Source organism: Tachypleus tridentatus, chromosome 8 (assembly GCF_004210375.1).
Source record: "Tachypleus tridentatus isolate NWPU-2018 chromosome 8, ASM421037v1, whole genome shotgun sequence".
In the NCBI taxonomy this organism is placed as follows: Eukaryota; Metazoa; Arthropoda; class Merostomata; order Xiphosura; family Limulidae; genus Tachypleus; species Tachypleus tridentatus.
This window is the reverse complement of record NC_134832.1, coordinates 14,050,627-14,069,193: the sequence shown is the minus strand read 5'-3', so window position 1 is coordinate 14,069,193 and position 18,567 is coordinate 14,050,627. Positions and strand designations below refer to the sequence as shown.

Genomic DNA, 18,567 nt, shown 5'->3' with positions numbered 1-18,567 from the left:
CAGTGTAAGGCGATAAGTAATCAGGTAATTTAAACAGGAAATTTGTCTCGAAATATCTTCCAGTCTCAGAGATAAAAAGTGTGTTTACAGATTTCAAGTTAAGTAATACAGAATAATCATGAAATGTGTTTATATCAAATATGTTTATACCCATCTTGAAATGTGACTATTTGAACATTTAAGTTTGATGCAATAAAAGTAAACAGCATCAGATACAAATACAAATATAAATAAATGAAAATAATTTTCTATGCACTGTGTAAAATAAAACTTAAAAGTAGTTTATACGATATACAGGGTACCCATTCAGAGGTTGAGTTCCTAAGATTTTTAAAACGTATCACACTGATAAAAGAGAGAAATGTAAGAAGATAAAGGTTCCTCTGCAAATACATGCTAAATATGCAAGAAAGGTACACTGTCATTTACAAATCATTATTCCTTCTATAGGAAACGAATATACAATTAATCACTGCAAACTGCCATTATTTAATTCATAAGTTTTATCATGTTTTTCATATACATCTTACTAATCTATATGTATCTGTGCGTTTATCTAGTACTTGGATTATGATTAGATTGTTTTACTAGAAGAAAGATGAAGCGTGACATTGTGTGACTGTTTTCACATGTGACTGACTAAATATTTCTCAAATAGGAGTTTTCATCTGTTTGAAATCAATCAAGCTCATTTAAACAAAAATAACAAATGAAGAATATTTGCTAGCAAAATAAAAAGGTGGATGAAAACTTTTTAAAAGAATCACTTAAATTTCATATGAGACTTATCATAAGAAGAATTTAGAAAAAAGTATTGAACTTTATCTGATCAAGAGATAATTCGTTAAACTAAGAGATTGTTTTTTTAATTTTGCACAAAGCTACTCGAGGGCTATCTGCGCTAGCCATTCCTAATTTAGGCAGCTAGCCATCACCACCCACCGCCAGCTCTTGGGCTACTCTTTTACCAACGAATAGTGGGATTGATCGTAACATTATAACGCCCCCACAGCTGAAATGGCGAGCATGTTTGGTGCGACCGGGGTTCGAACCCTCGACCCTCAGATTACGAGTTGAACGCCTTAACACATCTGGCCATGCCGGGCCTGAACTAAAAGCATCCGGATTCTGTCTAAGCAACTTGACAGTTTTTATAGACTAAAGTCACTGTTACGTTTCCCAAACAGTCACTGCATTCAGAAATATACATAAAATTATTCAAACACGAATTTTAGAAACTTACACAGCAACCACAGTTGCAAGAACGACCCATTAACGTAAACTTTGCTATATGTTAGTGACAGGCGGACGATTAGCACCCTAGGTTACTTCTCTGGATACAAATGAATTACTAAGTACAATCTAAACACGTGTTCACAAACTGGAAAATACATAGTAAATCCTAAGGGATATTAACTTTTGAGCGCCACATTTCAAGAACGAGAACCACAACAAATTCATCTTACTGCTTAAAACAATGAATTATTTTTAAGAAAAGACACAATGCCTCATGGTGAAATTTGTGCAAAATAAGAAATTTATTGAACCGTACTACCAACAACAAGAAATCCTAAACTTGGGCTCACATTAGTACTCAATAAACTCTATGTGGAATATTTCGAGAACAATATCCTCGAAACAGACTCAGAATTCACTTTAGATATCTTAATGATACGTTCGTAATACAGTCACATACGATAGACAAGATTCCAGAGTTTATGAACTAATTGAGCTAACAACATCCAACAATACACAAGGAAAATAGAAGAAATAAAACATACCAAGACCCGAAACATATAAATCACATCCAAGAGTTTACAGAAAATCCACGGATGCTATAGATCAAACCACCTCAACAGTATCAAGACAAACTCCTTAGTTTCTTGAACGAACATTTGTAATATAAAAGATTCTAAGAAGAAGGAAAGAAAATACATCATTACATTCCTCCTTAAAAATAAATAACCTGAACAATCGATAAAGACCAAAACACCAAGTCACCCTCTGTAAAATGTCTTTCTGAAAACATAAAAATATACTAATTTGTTTCAGAATTTTCACCCGAAGCTAAACAAAGGTCTATCCGCACATTGCCTGTCCCTAATTTTAAATTGACAGACAAGAAGGAAAGCAGCCATAACAAATTCTTGGGCTACTGTTGTCTGACCCAAAATTCGATTTGAATATTAATTCTTACAGCTATTTCCAAAATTACAAAGTTACGAACGCGAATTTGTCGGTAATGGGTCGTGAACCAGAGAATAGGTAAAAAATATTCAGAAACTAGAAATAATAGTCGCAGTTAATACAACCCAAACCACCTAAAGACACAATTTAAATCAAAAGCACCATTTACATTATCTGTGAATGGGCAGTACAATGCATCGAAGAAACAAAGATCAATAAAAGTCAGAACTTAAGAGTGTACAAATTAACAGATAACAGGCATACGATAATTTGTAATACCAGTCTATCTGTACAAACTCATGTTGAAAAATAAAATGAAACAATGCAAAAATAATGGATATGAATCGAACACGACAAAAAAAAAAGATATGATAATCTTTCTACATCCATCTAACTTATAACAACACATTCAGTCTACCTAGTTCAGAAGCTGGTAAAACCAGGGTACTATTCTTTAAACCATTATCGCTAGCGTTAACTTGAGAGACCATACACAAGAGTGGATAACACACTAACCTTTCTATCAGGAATACCTCAGAACTGCCTAGAAGACAAAAGCAGATAACTGGCAGGAACATAATGTATAAAGTGATTGGTATCTAGTTATAAAAAAAGATATAGTAACTAATAAAATACTAGACTTACGATATCATCTAGGGTATCAACAGTGATATCTAATGGTCACAATCTTATTATAAATACTTAAAGGAAAATATGTTCAAAACATTACAAAATAAATCAGTTACGTAATACGGTACGAATCAGGCCAACGTGACATTCTTCCCGTATTAAACGAGGATTTAGGCATGATCATGTTACGAGTTGGGTTCGGTCAGAACGAAATAAAAACTAGATAAACTCAAACATACTTCGTATTGCCAAATACGTCATGTTGTATTATTAGAAGATACCAGACAGAATAGTCGATACCTTATGAACACGATCAGTTTAATTTCTAATAACTTAAATCTACTAATATAATTGGATTTTTTGTACTGGATTCTCAAAATAAACCATCCTGACAACAATAAACTTAATAACAACTTAATAATAATATTTTATAGACTGTAGCGGATTTATTAATATGTATATTTATTTCAATGTCGATGTTTGTTTTATTTAGTTATAAAGGGTAACCAACGCAACGTGAAAAGATAGTATAATATTGTTGGTTTGCTACAGTTAGTATACTATAAACCTTTGAAGCTAAATTGTGATAAATGCTTATCAATCGGGAAACTACAGACATTTGCCCAAGAACGCTTACAGATTTTTCAGCTTTAGAAAATTAACTTCTGACTTTAGTATTTCTGCGAGGACATAAGATATCTTCGTCGATGAAAAGTCAGTTTGTAAATAGCATGAAGCCAGCCAAGAATACAACTAGCTAGCTATCTGTTAAGTGAACTGTACTGATGCCAAGTCGAAACTAATTTGCTCATCATGAACCGTCGATAGAATATTTAGTTCCAGACTAAATAGGCCCGGCATAGTAAGGTAGTTAAGGCACTCGACTCGTAATCTGAGGGTCACGAGTTCGAATCCCCGTCACACCAAACATGCTCGCACTTTCAGCCGTGGGAGCGTTATAATGTTATGGCCAATCCCACTATTCGTTGGCAAAAGAGTAGCCCAAGAGTTGGCGGTGGGTGATGATGACTAGCTGCCTTCCCTCTAGTCTTACAGTGCTAAATTAGGGACAGCTAGCGCAGATAGCCCTCGAGTAGCTGTGCGCGATATTCAAAAACAAACAAACAGAAAACTCAATATTGTTAGTAAGTTTGTAAAACTTTTGTAATAAATTATTATTTGTAAGAACCATTATTATAAATTGTGTTATTGTTTGTATATTAAAATATATTTGTGCTAAGAAAGAAAATTGCGTGCATCAATCTTCTTGGCAAATATAATAAATTTAATACCTGTCGACATTCAATTAATTTCCAATATAAAATTAAAATTTCAGGCTATTGGAAACCGTAATACATAACACAATAAATTAGGCGCTAGTGTTTGGGATTTGAATCAGAGACAAAATTCGATATAAATTCAAATTTTAATCATAATTAAATTTAAATTTATCAGTGCAAACAAGATTTGATTACTTCAAATCATCGAGTTTTTAATTATTTTCTTTTGAAGAACTAGAAAACTATAAAAAAAGAAAATTTTTCGAAAATGCCATAATTTTACAATTGAAAGTTAAGAAATGAATGATAAAAAATAAACTAGAAGAGCATATTATATAAATACTAGTCAATGATGATTTGTTGTCTAAGGACGTATTAGGAGAATACTCTATTATCTCCATTATCCAATCAGAGTTGAGGGATAAAGGTAAGTTAAAAATCCAGTTAAATCTCAAACAAACCGAGCTTCAACGAGTCGGAGTCGAAGTCCAGAAAGAGCAAGCTCGTATTGAAGATAAAGAAGAAAAAGAACAAATTTATGTCGAAGCTGAGAATGAAATTAGGCTGAAAGAAATGGAAATTAAACTCAACTCAGGTCTATTAAGGCAAAAATGACAACTTTGAACTCAACTGATATATTAACTTACCACTATTTAAAGAAAATGAAGTTCATAAGTATTTTAAGCATTTTTAGAAATTTGCCCAAATCATGGAATGGCTCACCAAAAATGGTCATTATTATTACAAACTGTTTTAACTGGTAAAGCACGAGGCTTATGTTGGTCTGTCTCTAGAAGATTACAAATAATTATATTTTTGTAAAACACCTGATCATGTCATGTCCGATTGTTGGTGTCTGAAAAAGAAAGATAGGCAGCACCCAGTACATTCGCGTTCACATATGGATGAGGTTTCGCCAGATCACCCAATGTGGTTGATTTAACCACTGGTAAAAAGACTGGTGTAGTTAAGGAGAAATCTAGAACTTTTGTGTCTGTTGCTTTGACAAATGACACTGCTAATCCCATACCCATATGTATTCTACGTGATACTTGGATGATTCAGTCATTGTTATTAGAAGGTATACTGCCTTTTGATTCGAGTTCTACCATTATTAAGTCTGCTATTGCTCAGGGTATTGAGGGTGGATTTGTTAATGTTCCTCTACATAACATTTATTTAGCATCAGGCCCATTTTTGGTTAGAGTAAGACCTATTCTGCTAATTTAGGGTGTATAATTATTGTTGGGGAATGATTTGGCTGTGAGAAAGTTATTGTTGTATTCAAAATGGTTAGTGAGTGGAACACCGTTTCATCTAAGGATGCTGTTGTTATTTAGGAGAATTCCAATGTGCTTGACGACACTGTAGGTTTGTCTCAGAACATTTTTTGTATGAGACAGAGATCTTGTGGATAACTCTCTTACCGACAATTCCTTGGTTAGTGACAATGACAGATGTCAGAAATTTTGGGCTCATCTGGTGAAATTCTGCTTGCTAGAAGTAATCTGGTCACTGAGCAAGAGAAGGATCCACGGATCTCTTTACTATTTAAATATGCACTGACAGAGGATGAACTGGAGAAAGTTATAAATTGTAGTTTTGAAAAATGGTGTGCTAATGAGAAAATGGAGACCACCAAATGGACCAGCTTCAGAGGACTGGGCAGTAGTTTATCAAATCATTGCTCCAAAACTATATTATTCTAAAATATTGTAAGTTGCCCATGGATTCTCTACAGGAGGTTATTTACGTAACAAATTTCTTTTGGCCAAAAGTTATGAAAAATGCTTTTCACTTTTGTAAAACTTGTCATACATATCAGTTGGTTGCAAAATCTGACCAGAAAATTCCTATTGCTCATTTAAAGCCTATCTCAGCTTTCGAAGAGTACCTAAGACATGTGATTATTGATTGTGTTGACACAAAAAAAATTAATATTTGTGTTTAAGAACTTTCATATGCTAAGTAATTTTATGATCATAAGGCCATTCGTATTGACTCTGTAATGTGATGTCATGATTATTGAAGTCGTATAATTTTTGATAATACATTACATTTAATGTATTGTTATCAATATGAATATATATGTATAATATCTTAGTTAAAGTTGCCTAAAGAGAGACGTAAAACTGATTTCATAATCTATATTTATTTTAATATCGGTGTTTGCTTTAGTTAAATATATATTTAGAAATGCATGTAACTTATATTGTTAAATGTGTATTGCGAAAGTTCTGCCTACTCTCTAAATTTGTAGAAGATTTTCGAGGGTAAGAATCAACATTGTACAATGTGTGTGTGTAAAATACCAGTATTATTGCCTTAGTTGAACTTTCTAGAAAATCTTCTCTCAAGCTTATAACCAACGCAACATGGAGAGAGTTTAATACTGTTCGTTTGCTACAGTTACGATACTATAAACCTCGGAAGCTGTAACTGTGATAAACAGTTATCAATCGGAAAACTGCATATATTTGACCACAAACGTTTATAAATTTCGAACATTATAAGACTTTTAACTTCAGAGAATTAAATTCGGACGTTAGTATTTCTTCAAGGACATTAGATATTTTCGTCGATGAAAAGTCACCTTGTAAAATGCGTGAAGCCAGTCAAAAATGAAGCCAGCTAGCTAGCTACCCGTTAAGTGATCTGTGCTGATATCAACTCGAAATTAATTCGCTCATCGTAAGACGTTGATAAAATATTTGGTTCTAGGACAGATAGAAGATTCAATATCGTTTATACGTTTGTATATAAATTATTATTTGTAATAACCGTTATTAAAAATTGTATAATTTGTTTGTATATTAAAATATATTTGTCTTAAGAAAGAAAATTGTGTGTATCAATCTTTTTGGCAAATATCGTAAATTTGACACACATCGACATTAAATTAACCTCTAGCTTAAAACTAAAATTCCAGGCTGTATGAAATCTCAATATGTAATATAATAAATCAGAAACCTCTCCGAGATGAATTATGGTATTTAACAATATTAGTAATAATAATATGAACCCATAATACCGCTTCATGTTTTAAAATTAATAAATACCTTCCTATATTTATAATGACCTCATTATACATCTTAATGTTTTATTTAGTGTGTGTTTTTTCTTAAAGCAAAGCCACATCGAGCTATCTGCTGAGTCCACTAAGTTTTATTTAGTATCACTTATTTTGCGTACAGTTTTACAATATATAAAATGAAATATTTAATATCCAAGTAAAACCTTTGCCACCTTTGCTACTCAACATATGGGGACTAATATTCGTACAAAATATTCCATGTTTAAAAGGTTTAGTTCTGCGTCAAACTAACAGTTTTACTTCATCTATGTTCGCAACGCATCCTCCAAGTAGAGAGATAAAGATAGTGTCTAAAGATACGTGAGTACAAAGAAATGAGAAAATCTTTCTAATGCTCTCTCTCAAAATTGTTGAATTCAGTACAGCATAGATTTCTACATTCCCTAACTTCTTGACAACTATTAAAAAATAGAGTACTGACCGCAATATATCACCTCCGGCTAAGTCCAGATAAGTATTTCTATCTCATTGTTGATCAAATATTTTAGATTTTGTAAATTCGTAGCTAATGGAAAGCATTCAGATTTCGAAGTACTCTACATAATTCCTGGCTGGAAGAAGGCATAATGAAAAGTATGTAGAAGGACGTTATTATGGCAAAATATGCAGAATATGTGGCGTGACAATAGGCGTGAAAAGGTATGAAGTTGAGAGAGTGCATGACTCAAAGACTTAGATCATGGTGCTTCTGCTACTCTTAAGAATGTGTAATGAGGCTCACAAATCTTAAAACTGAACAGATTATCAAGTTGAGAACATCAATCCCCAGATTTTTATGTAATATGACATGTTATACTGAAATTATATTGACGTTACAGTTCAAGGATAGATGCTAACTCTCAAATTACTGATTTGTTTTCAGACCTTTCACCACCAAGGGTATCCACGTCTTGCATCATATTATTTGTTTGTTTATGAATTTCGCGCAAAGCTACACGAGGGCTATCTCCGCTAGCTGTCCCTAATTTAGCAGTGTAAGATTAGAGGAAAGGCAGCTAGTCACCACCATCCACCGCCAACTCTTGAGCTACTCTTTTATCAACGAATAGTGAGATTGATCGTCACATTACAACACCCCCACAGCTGAAAGGGCGAGCATTTTGGTGTGACGGGAGATTCGAACCCACGACTCTCAGATTAGGAGTCTAGCACCTTAACCACCTGATCATACCGGGCTGCATTGTATTCAGTAATTTTATGTTTTTTTTTCATAGAATACTCGCTGCAAAGAACTGACCTAAATATTAGGTGTTATCACATAAGGGACGCAACGGTAATTTGTGGTATTAACTGCAATAATGATGGTATGTTAGTTTATATTTTTTGTGCGATTCATACGTTATTATGGACCTCGCACTGAACCATCAAGTTTATGAGATCACAAGCAATTTGGTGCATAAATAGTTTAGAGTAATGTGTTTGAAAAAAGCCCACTGGGTCCGAATCTGCCGATAACAACTAGCTGTCATCGTGAATATTACACACACATCGTGTTGGTAATCGGTACTGTACTATAAATCTTTCTTAAGAATAGCCGGAGGTACTTGTATATATCTGAAAAACAAACTCTAACGTATACTGAAAATTATTTGAAATGCGAAAGTTAAATGTAAAGCGTTAGTTTAACTTCAGAGTCTTATAAGGCGTTGTCAAGAACTCACCGTTAGATTTGTAGTAGGTAGATTATTACGTTGAATTTTTATTGGTTACCTACATATATATATGGACAATTGTAATGTATGTCTATTCTGATGTATCGGGAAAATTAATAAAATTATAATGATCAAAGATATGTCAAACATCACCAAGTATTTGAAAATATAGTTGTGGAGATAATGTGTGTGAAAATAATAAAATACATCTAGTGGGAAACTTTTATTATTATCTATGTTTTTTGAGTCCGTTTTACTTCACCTCTGGTGAAAAAGGAAATAAATCTTTAATATACATACACACACACACAAATATTTTTATAGCTGTCCACATAGAAACGTACCTGAACATCATACTTATGGAGAATATAATTGACTGTAAAACTTTGTTTGCATGAAATTAGAAGTAGCTATCATTTCCATTACGTAAAAAAGAAAATTAGTTTTCTTGTTGACAAGGTACAGTGCTGCTTTCTCTTGTAATCCTATCACGTGTGTAGAGTCTAAGATTATTACTCACATCAACGAGAAACTCTAATCATGTGGTTACTAAATGAAAACATACGTTGTGGAATAAAACTTTAAGTTATATGTAAATGTTGCATTATGACTTGGATTTCGGTCACAGTCTTACGAAGACGTTTTAACTAAAAGCTTCTATATACAACTTTATTCTCAAACAAAACATTAATCTTAGCATATCTATAGCTTTTTAAAATTATCGTAGTCAATGCATGTTTTGTTTATTTTCAAAATAATTTTATATGTTCTAAGTATCTTAGTATTTCTAAGAGGTCACGAGTGAAAGCAAAGAAGAATATATATCACCGACAATATATTTGTCTTGTTCAGTGCTGACGAGGCCTTTCGCCTTAAACCAGGACTTATCAGGCTGGCTGGGATACGTAAGACAGGCTAGTTGAGGTGTATACATTGACTATATCACTAATTTTCATGGACAACGGCTGTTACGTTGTGAACTAGTTTAAGAAAGTGACTTGTAATTATTAGCACTTACAACTATGTAATTTATTCCATATACCTACGCGTAATGGGAATCAATGAAGTGTATGCATCAAAAATCACTTGTTGCCTTGAAACCTTATTGGTAGATTTTGGTTTGTTTGAAATTTCATGCAAGTCTATCAGAGGGTTATCTGCACTAGCCGTCCCTAATTTAGCAGTGTAATATTAGAGAGAAGGCAGCTAGTCATCATCACCCACCGCCAACTCTCAGGCTACTCTTTCTATCAACGACTAGTGGGATTGACTGAACATTACGACACCTTCATGACTGAAATGGCGAGCATTTGGTGTGACGGGGATACAAACCCGCAATACACAGACTGTGTGTGGGTCATATCGGCCTTTCAAGGTAGATAACTCGTCGAATATGCTTAGAATAGTTTATAGTGCTCACCACCTTTTATCTAAATATAGTACTACAATTACGGGATCGCATGGGAGCTTGTCTGTCCAGCTATACACAAAGTTCAACAAACACACTCTTAAAAAAAGAAAAAGAAGGATCAAGAACCAGCTCGTGCAACACTTAACATGTACAAGTTATAAGAATGCACTTTACATGTGTACGAAAATACCTATAATGATAGTTAACGAAATAAAATGATATAAAAACAGCCGTGGAAATACTTCGTACTTCTATGTATTTTAAACAAATTCATTCACCTCTTTTTTCACATGTGAATGTTTTCAATTTTGTTTCAGGTGATTCACTGTGCGTTTCACACATGGGTAAATACTGTTATATGGATAGAAGTTAACATGAATCACGCGTACCACTCTATTAAACCGCAAGTTGGTGGAAGATGCCATGAGTAACAAACAACTAGAACGCTGAAAAACACAAGAATGAAGATATCTTTTTATCAGTTTCTTGTTAAGCCATATAATATACACTAAAGAACGTCTGGAAAATAAAAATGACATACTACTTGACTCCAGACATTTTGTCTTAGTGTTATTTTAATTAAGCTTTTTAAACAAAACACGAGAAATAATGTTAATTCAAAAACACAGCAGGTTTTATAGTAGGCTAGTTCTACTTTTAATAATTACAAAGTTTTGACCCACAGCAACGAGTCATGATAAAATAAAAGTCAAGTGACTCTTACCTGATGTTGGCCGAAACATTGTAATTATTAAGATTAGAACTTTCACATTGTGAAAGTTGGTGTTATTGTATTTTTAAATCAATTGTTCAGTTTAGTAGATTCCTTACTAAACATTAATGTCAAACAATATAATATACTCATATTGTCATTTATTCTGTGACACATCAGATTATCAAAACAACAAAGAGACAAAAAAGTGGGGAAACTGAAGATGCTTAACACTAGAAATAAACGATCTTATAACACCACAAATGTATTTATTTAATTACACACTCAACGTTTCATTTTATAGCTTCTCCAGAAGCGTTCACTAAAACACAAAATCCTCTACAAAAACAAAACACAAATACACAAACTAAAAACGAGTAGAAGTTATTCATAAGAGCCTTGAAATCCATTCCTGGAGTCTTCCACAGGAGAGACGTATATGAAGTGAATCGTATCAATGATTGCGTATTAGTAGTGCTCAAATATTTAAGTTCCTACATAATATCAGTTGAAATGATATTTAGTGTGTGATTAGATCACACAACTGACCAAGATATACTAGATGTATTTCGGCAGAGTTTCCGAAAGTATTCTATTTCAAGAGTAAATAAAACCAAAATTAAAAGTTAAGAAATATTTTTATTTGAAGTTTATATGTTATGCTGTGTTGTAGCCAATAGAATTTGCATATTTCTTCTCGTGATTCATGGCATGCATACATTTTATTGACGTTAATTGCAACGTTAGGCGTTCCTTATGTGACATCGTTTTAATGTTTACTAAATAAGAGACAACACACTACTATATGAGTAGTTTAAAACAGGTAACCATTTTAGAAGGCCTTTGGCCCCCTTTCGGAGAAATTAATGTTCAATTTTGATTTCAAATCTCAGAGTTATGTTTAATTGGCTTTGTGAATTCATGAGCCTTAAGCTAGGAGATGTGAAAGTATTTTCCAAAATTTAATTCGTATCTCGATTCTCCTCTAAACCCGAGATCAAGACTAAGCACAGCAGGTGATATCTTCTATATCATGGCTAAAAATGTATATATTTCACATTATTAGCGACAACATTATATCAATTTTTAAGCATACTTTTCCCGTACTTTTATAAAATAACAAAAGTCTTAACACATTCTCTCAGTAATTGTTATAGACATAATAGGTACTTAAAAGGTTTGAAGCTCGGACCCATATATACGGGACTTTTCTGCGTTTTAGAATGACATCGACCATGGTTTTCTATTATTATTTTTCACGATACCAACTAAGGATTCGGGGTACAGTATAAATATCGTGTGCTAGCGCCTAGCAACGTCTCTAGAACTGTTGAGTAGCAACATAATGGTTTACATTCGTATCAATATGACACAACATTATATTTTAAAAATATCTTGTTTTTATGTAATTTCTCAAATGTGTACTTCCATAATGAAACATTACTTTCCAAAATGCATTATGTACTTTAGTACCATCTCTATTAACACTTGTTTGGTTTTCTGTTATTCTTCTGCGATATCTCACCATAACATTAATAATAATACATACGAGTCCATGATTACTGTATTATTATATTCTGACCTTATGGCGTTAAAAAGGTTTTAACTGCGAACGTTTAAATTAGCGCATTTTGGGGTACCGATACCAAATACACCATTATTTACGTTGATTGCCAAAACGACATTTTCTAGTAAATGAAGTAACTGGTTAAAAGAAAAAAAAAGGATACTGAACACTGATATATGAGTTTTTCATACGCGATGTTTTCGAAACATAAGAATTAGTGAGTTTTATTTTTAACAATAATGTAAAGGGCATAAGCAGATATCTACAAAGGCTTTTGAAGAACAATGAAATGAATGGCAAAGACATATTGGGAGGAAGTCTGAAAATATGTCTACTTAGAAAGTTTTTAATTTTCACTGAAAATATTCCCCCCTCGTGGCACAGTTGACTTACAACGTTGCCCGTGGTGGGTGGGCAGAGCACAGATAGCCCATTGTGTAGCTTTTCGTTTAACTGCAAACGAACACTGGAAATAGGGTATTTTGATTGTATGCGAAGCTGTTATTTACATCTTTAAATATGTGAGTACAGTTTAGAAAGTGTAACTGTATCTGTCGCACATCCCCAACTTATGCGCATAATATATTACGGATTAATATAGATTGAACGTTTCACAATTTTATTTCTTTGCTTTCTCCTTAAAGGCAGGCTGCCACTCTCTTTAGTTATATATTAGAAACTATAAACGGTAAACATATAGGAAGGTTCATGCAAAGTTTCATGAAAACCGATAACATACAGATTAAAAATGGTGTCTAAAAATACAAAATGTACGGCCTAAAATATTTGAACATGTGTTACGAAACCATTACTAATAATAACATTGTAGGTTGCTTACTTGTGATCCTGTTTTCTTTATGGTGAATCTACGTACCTGTTTTAGTTTTTATTATTTTACCCTTGTGTATATCTATCTCTCTTTAGAGAAGTTTGTTTAGTTACAAATTATCTATCTATCTCACTCAGTCATATCTGTAACCCAGGGAAACAAACTTGATCAACTAGGCTAACGATCTTCTGTATAAAATGATTACACGCCTGAGTGAATTTGGAACAGATCTACATGACAAGTTTCCAGTTCAATCACCCAAGGCTTCGGCAATCGAGTGTAATCTTTCTGATAGGTGAGCTGTTTGACTTGGAGAGGAGATTATTCGAGCGATCACACGATGTAAAGAAAGGATTTAATAACACTAAATCACAATATGAGTACTATATAATTACAAACTAGGTCTTATAAAATCACACAAATGTTACGCAAAATAATTTAAAATATTCACGAATATTTCAGTTGTATATTGTAAATCGACAGGAGTTTAATAAGCTAAAACTGTTCCGCGGAACTAAAAATTCAAGTGATTTGATATGTGGTTGAAGTCAAGCACAAAGCAATACACTGGGCTATCTGGGCTTTGCCGACTGCGGGTACTGAAACCCGGTTTCTAGCGTTGAAAGTCTGCAGACATACCGCGGGACCATTGGGAGTTTATATGTAATACGTATACGTGCACAAGTATTATTATACGTTAAGCTATTATAATCGGTTTGAAATAAGAATATTTATTTAGATAGGTACAACGTTTAGATCACTAACTTATTCATCATCAGACACACAAGTTTTAAATTTCTTTACCGTTATAATCCATGTACTTGAGAAGGCTTACATCAGGGATTCGAAACATCGTATCTGTTTAAATACAAATTCTTCCCAGAAATCTATTGTGAAAGCTGAACTTATAAAAAATACTTCTCACCAGTAAGTAAAGTCAAACGAAATGACATATAGATTTGTTCTTTTCAGATATTTGTGCAACACTATTTAAGGAATATCTGCGTTAGCCGTAACTAAAGGAAAAGTAGCTAGCCAGCAGAACCCACAGTCAATTCTTGTCTAAAGGAATAGTAACTGGGTTTTAACCGTCACTCTTATAACTTATCCATGGCCACAAACAATGGAGTGCAAGTTTATTTGTGTTTTGGTAACGGGACGTGAACAGTGGACCCATAGACCTTCAAAACGGCACGGTAACCGTTCAGAATACTTGATTCCGTATACAAGTTTGTGTTAGTACATAGGCAAATAGACAGGCATATGAGAGTGTGGCTTATATGTTCAGCAAACAAGAAATCGTATACTGAAAAGTAATATGTAGACTAACGATAAATTTATACATACCATTTTCAAAATGTCTGGTTACGAGTAATGCACGTTAAATCATTACCATTCTTACTATGTTTTGTAGCCATGCTAAAATTAAAATTTGACCTTCACTCATACAACGCGCCCATGGCTCCATAGTGCAAAATGCATATTCCAATACTGCTGCAGTTGAATACAAACTTAGCCAAAGTTCAAGAATTAGATTGAGCTTAGTTTTCGTATACTGAGCTTCTATGGTCACGGTTGTTTTTACTAAACAACCATAGGCTTAAAAGGTTGGAGAGAAAATACGCTCATTAGCGTACAGAAATACATATAGTGTTGTGATTTAGATCAGTAAACGAGCTTTATATTCGTGTTGTGTACTACCATCAAGTTTTTGTTCCAGTGAATAGCTTCAGTTATGATTGAGGATATTTTTATTTCGAAATGATTATATGAATATGACGATTCGCTTCTAATTATGACAACAGGGTATTTCTGTCACCATAAGTCCTCTGTTAGTGATGTGAGGTACGTCCCCGACTAGTCTAAACTTATTTATTTACAGGAACACCGGCTGTGAGCAGGTGGTGAGGATGATACGGTGAATAATATATGCCAATGTATTAATATGCTAATCAGAAATTTCAATGTATTAATATTCAACATTCATGTAATCCTTTTAGTACTGTCAGTGTATAGTCAGATTGGTAATAATTAACATCACCCACAGAGTCACGTGTTGAGGTTGGGCTTTTCTTTAAGCAGGTAGTTAGTTATAAGGAACAAAGATCTTTTTGGACTTGCGCCAATCTGATAATCTTCTAAATAAAAAATCAACAAGCATTTCGATATTTTCGCAAGATCTTCCCACTGCGTAGGGGCCAGCCAACACGAAAGCATGCATTCATCATACTTCCCCCCTCTCCCCCCAACAACTATCTTTTTGCCTAAGACAAAGTCACCAATAACCTTGAAAAATTAATTAATGTACTGGGAAATTTCTGGTCAGTCGACTTCAATGCCATGAAATAATTCTACAATAGAAAGTCACGTAAATTGCTGAATCAGCCATTACAATAACAACCATCAAGTAAGTTATCTACCAAAGTATTTATCTATTTCATAGAAGCTGAGAGATTTTAATTTATTTTTAAATTTAACCAAAACTTACCTTTTCTTGTAAGTTTTAAAACTGCTATGCTATCAAATCTTGTAAAATATTTAAGATATTCCAGAAAACAATATGCCACAAACAAATGTTTAATAAGTGTTATAAGACAATTTTTAAATATTTTTAATAACTGTTTTTAATTGTGCTTATTGGCTGTTGGACACTAAATAGAACATTTACAGTAACCCCAGATAGTTTTCAATATTAAATCGATATTACAGTTTCGTAAAACATATTTATACTCATATCAATTAGCTAATTTACTTCAAAAATAGCTAATAGTTAATTTCCACCAGATGACGTGATACATAAATTACTTATGGGTTAAAAAATCAACAATGTACTAAAGTGTTCATCAAACATTGCCTTTAGTTATGAAGTGGTCACATTATTTCGCAGATTTCATCAGAAAAACAAACTATTTCGATTACTTTTACTTCCGAAAAAGTGCGCAAACTATAAAAACAATTCTTCCACTTTCAACTAGTATAACTAGAGGAATTTAGAAATTTAAACGTTTTCAACGATTAACACACCAAATTTACTTTTCGTGGGGTCTTCAAACTTAAAGAACAAATGCAACATCCACAAGTTGCATACATGAAAAATACGTCTGAAACATACTCATATATAAACATAAACATCATAGAAAGAAATAATAAAAAACAAGACTAAAACAACTGTTTGCCTTCTAAGTTAACGTTATGAAGTTTTGGCGATAAATTCACCATTAAAGTCTTTAGACGCAATTTTAATGTCCAAAACACCTGGAAATTTTGAGCACTTGTTATTTAATTATCACAATATTATTAACAAAAAATCGACTTTTTAGTACAACTAAGCTAAGCATAAAGTTTACAGACTTCACTAAGATTGCAATACGAAATACACATTTAAAAGAAAATATTATTTTAGATTGTGATTACATTGAATTAACATGTTAGAAAATATTCAATAATTAGACTTATATTACCACAAGATACATTACTTTCAGGAGTACATGGAATGTTAGCTAGTAACAATTTACAATTTTTTTTAACACTCCTACGAAAAGTGGGTCCTAATAGGCCCCAGAGCAACTTGAAAGGTTATTAATATTAGGCTAATAATTTTGTATTTAAATGAAATTGCCATTTATCCATTAATGAATGGATTAACGAGATTCCCACTGTCCCTATCTACTATCTAGCGAAACCACAGCCAGGGGAACGGGCTTGGAGAAATCAGGACTAGAAACGTCTTTTCGTAGGAGTGTTAATAAATACACTGCTGGCCAAAATCTTAAGGCCAATGAGTGTGTTTGTCTTATAGCAAAGCCACATCGGGCCGTCTGCTGAGCCCACCGAGGGGAATCGAACCCCTGATTTTAGTAAGGCCAATGAACATAAAGGCAAAATATGCATCTTGCGTTGTTAGACTCAACCACTTATTTGAGTAGAGTTTCGAAAGATGAAAATAAGAAAAGTGAAAATAAAAATAAAAAACTATTTTAGCATTTAATAGGGAAAATGTGAACACTATGATATTAACCTAAATACCAGCTGGTCAAAAGTTTAAAACCATACTGAAACGAAGCGTCAATCGGTATACACGTAACAAAATTTAGTCATTTGTGTTATCAACATCTCTCACTGACATCTCCTGTGTTACACTGGGTAAAAACATGGCAAAGGCTAAAAAGTTGACAGAGTTTGAACGTGGCAGAATTGTTGAGCTGCAAAAGCAATGTCTCTCTTAACATGTCATCGCTGGTGAGAGTGGGGGTAGTAAAACTGCTTTTGCAAATTTCTTAAAAGACCCTTAGAGATACGGAACGAGAATTTCAAGTAGTTGGCCTAAGAAAATTTCGCCAGCATTAAGCTGGAGGATTCGACGGGTTGTCCAGCAAGACATCAGCCGATCGTCGAACCAGATTAAAGCCTTTACGGACGCAGAATGCAGCTCTAGAACAATAAGACGGCATCTACGAAAGAAAGGCTTTAAAAACCGTAAACGTCTTCAAAGGCCACGCCTCCTTCCACACCATGAAATAGCTCGGTTAAACTTTGCTGAAAAGCACCAAACAAGGAACGTAGAAAAGTGGAAGAAGGTTTTATTCTCTGATGAGAAAAAATTTAACCTGGATGGTCCAGATGGCTTCCACCGTTACTGGCACGTACGGATATCCCACCGGAGACATTTTCTACACGACACAGTGGAAAAGATTCGATCATGATCTGGGGTGCTTTCTTCTTCCATGAAACAATGGAGCTTCAGGTTATACAGGAGCGTCAAACAGCAGTTAGCTACATTGGCATGTTGGAGATAGCATTCTTTTTAACTGAAGGCCCTCGCTTGTGTGGAAATGACTGCATATTTCAGCAAGACAACGTTGCAATCCACAATGCCCGCAGAACAAAGGACTTTTTCATGGCAAATAACGTGATTCTTTTGAACCATCCAGCGTGTTCGTCCGAACTGAACCCCATTGAAAATGTTTGGGGGTAGATGGCAAGGGAAGTCTATAGAAATGGACGTCAATTCCAAACAGTGCATGATCTTTGTGAAGCCATCTTCACCACTTTGAATAACATTCCAACCAACCTTCTGCAAATGCTTATATCGACCATGCCAAAGCGAATGTTTGAAGTTATTCGCAATGATGGCCATGCAACTCACTACTGAGACTTGTTGTTGGGCATTTCCTACCCTGTTTAGGACTTCATTTTGGTATTGTC

General features: G+C 33.7%; 1 protein-coding gene across 1 annotated transcript in view; it reads right to left on the bottom strand.

Annotated features, from left to right (window-relative positions):
* The window catches only part of LOC143258561 (uncharacterized), a 278,942-nt gene that overhangs the window by 173,556 nt on the left and 86,819 nt on the right, over positions 1 to 18,567 (bottom strand). The gene's annotated exons all lie outside the window — the stretch shown is intronic.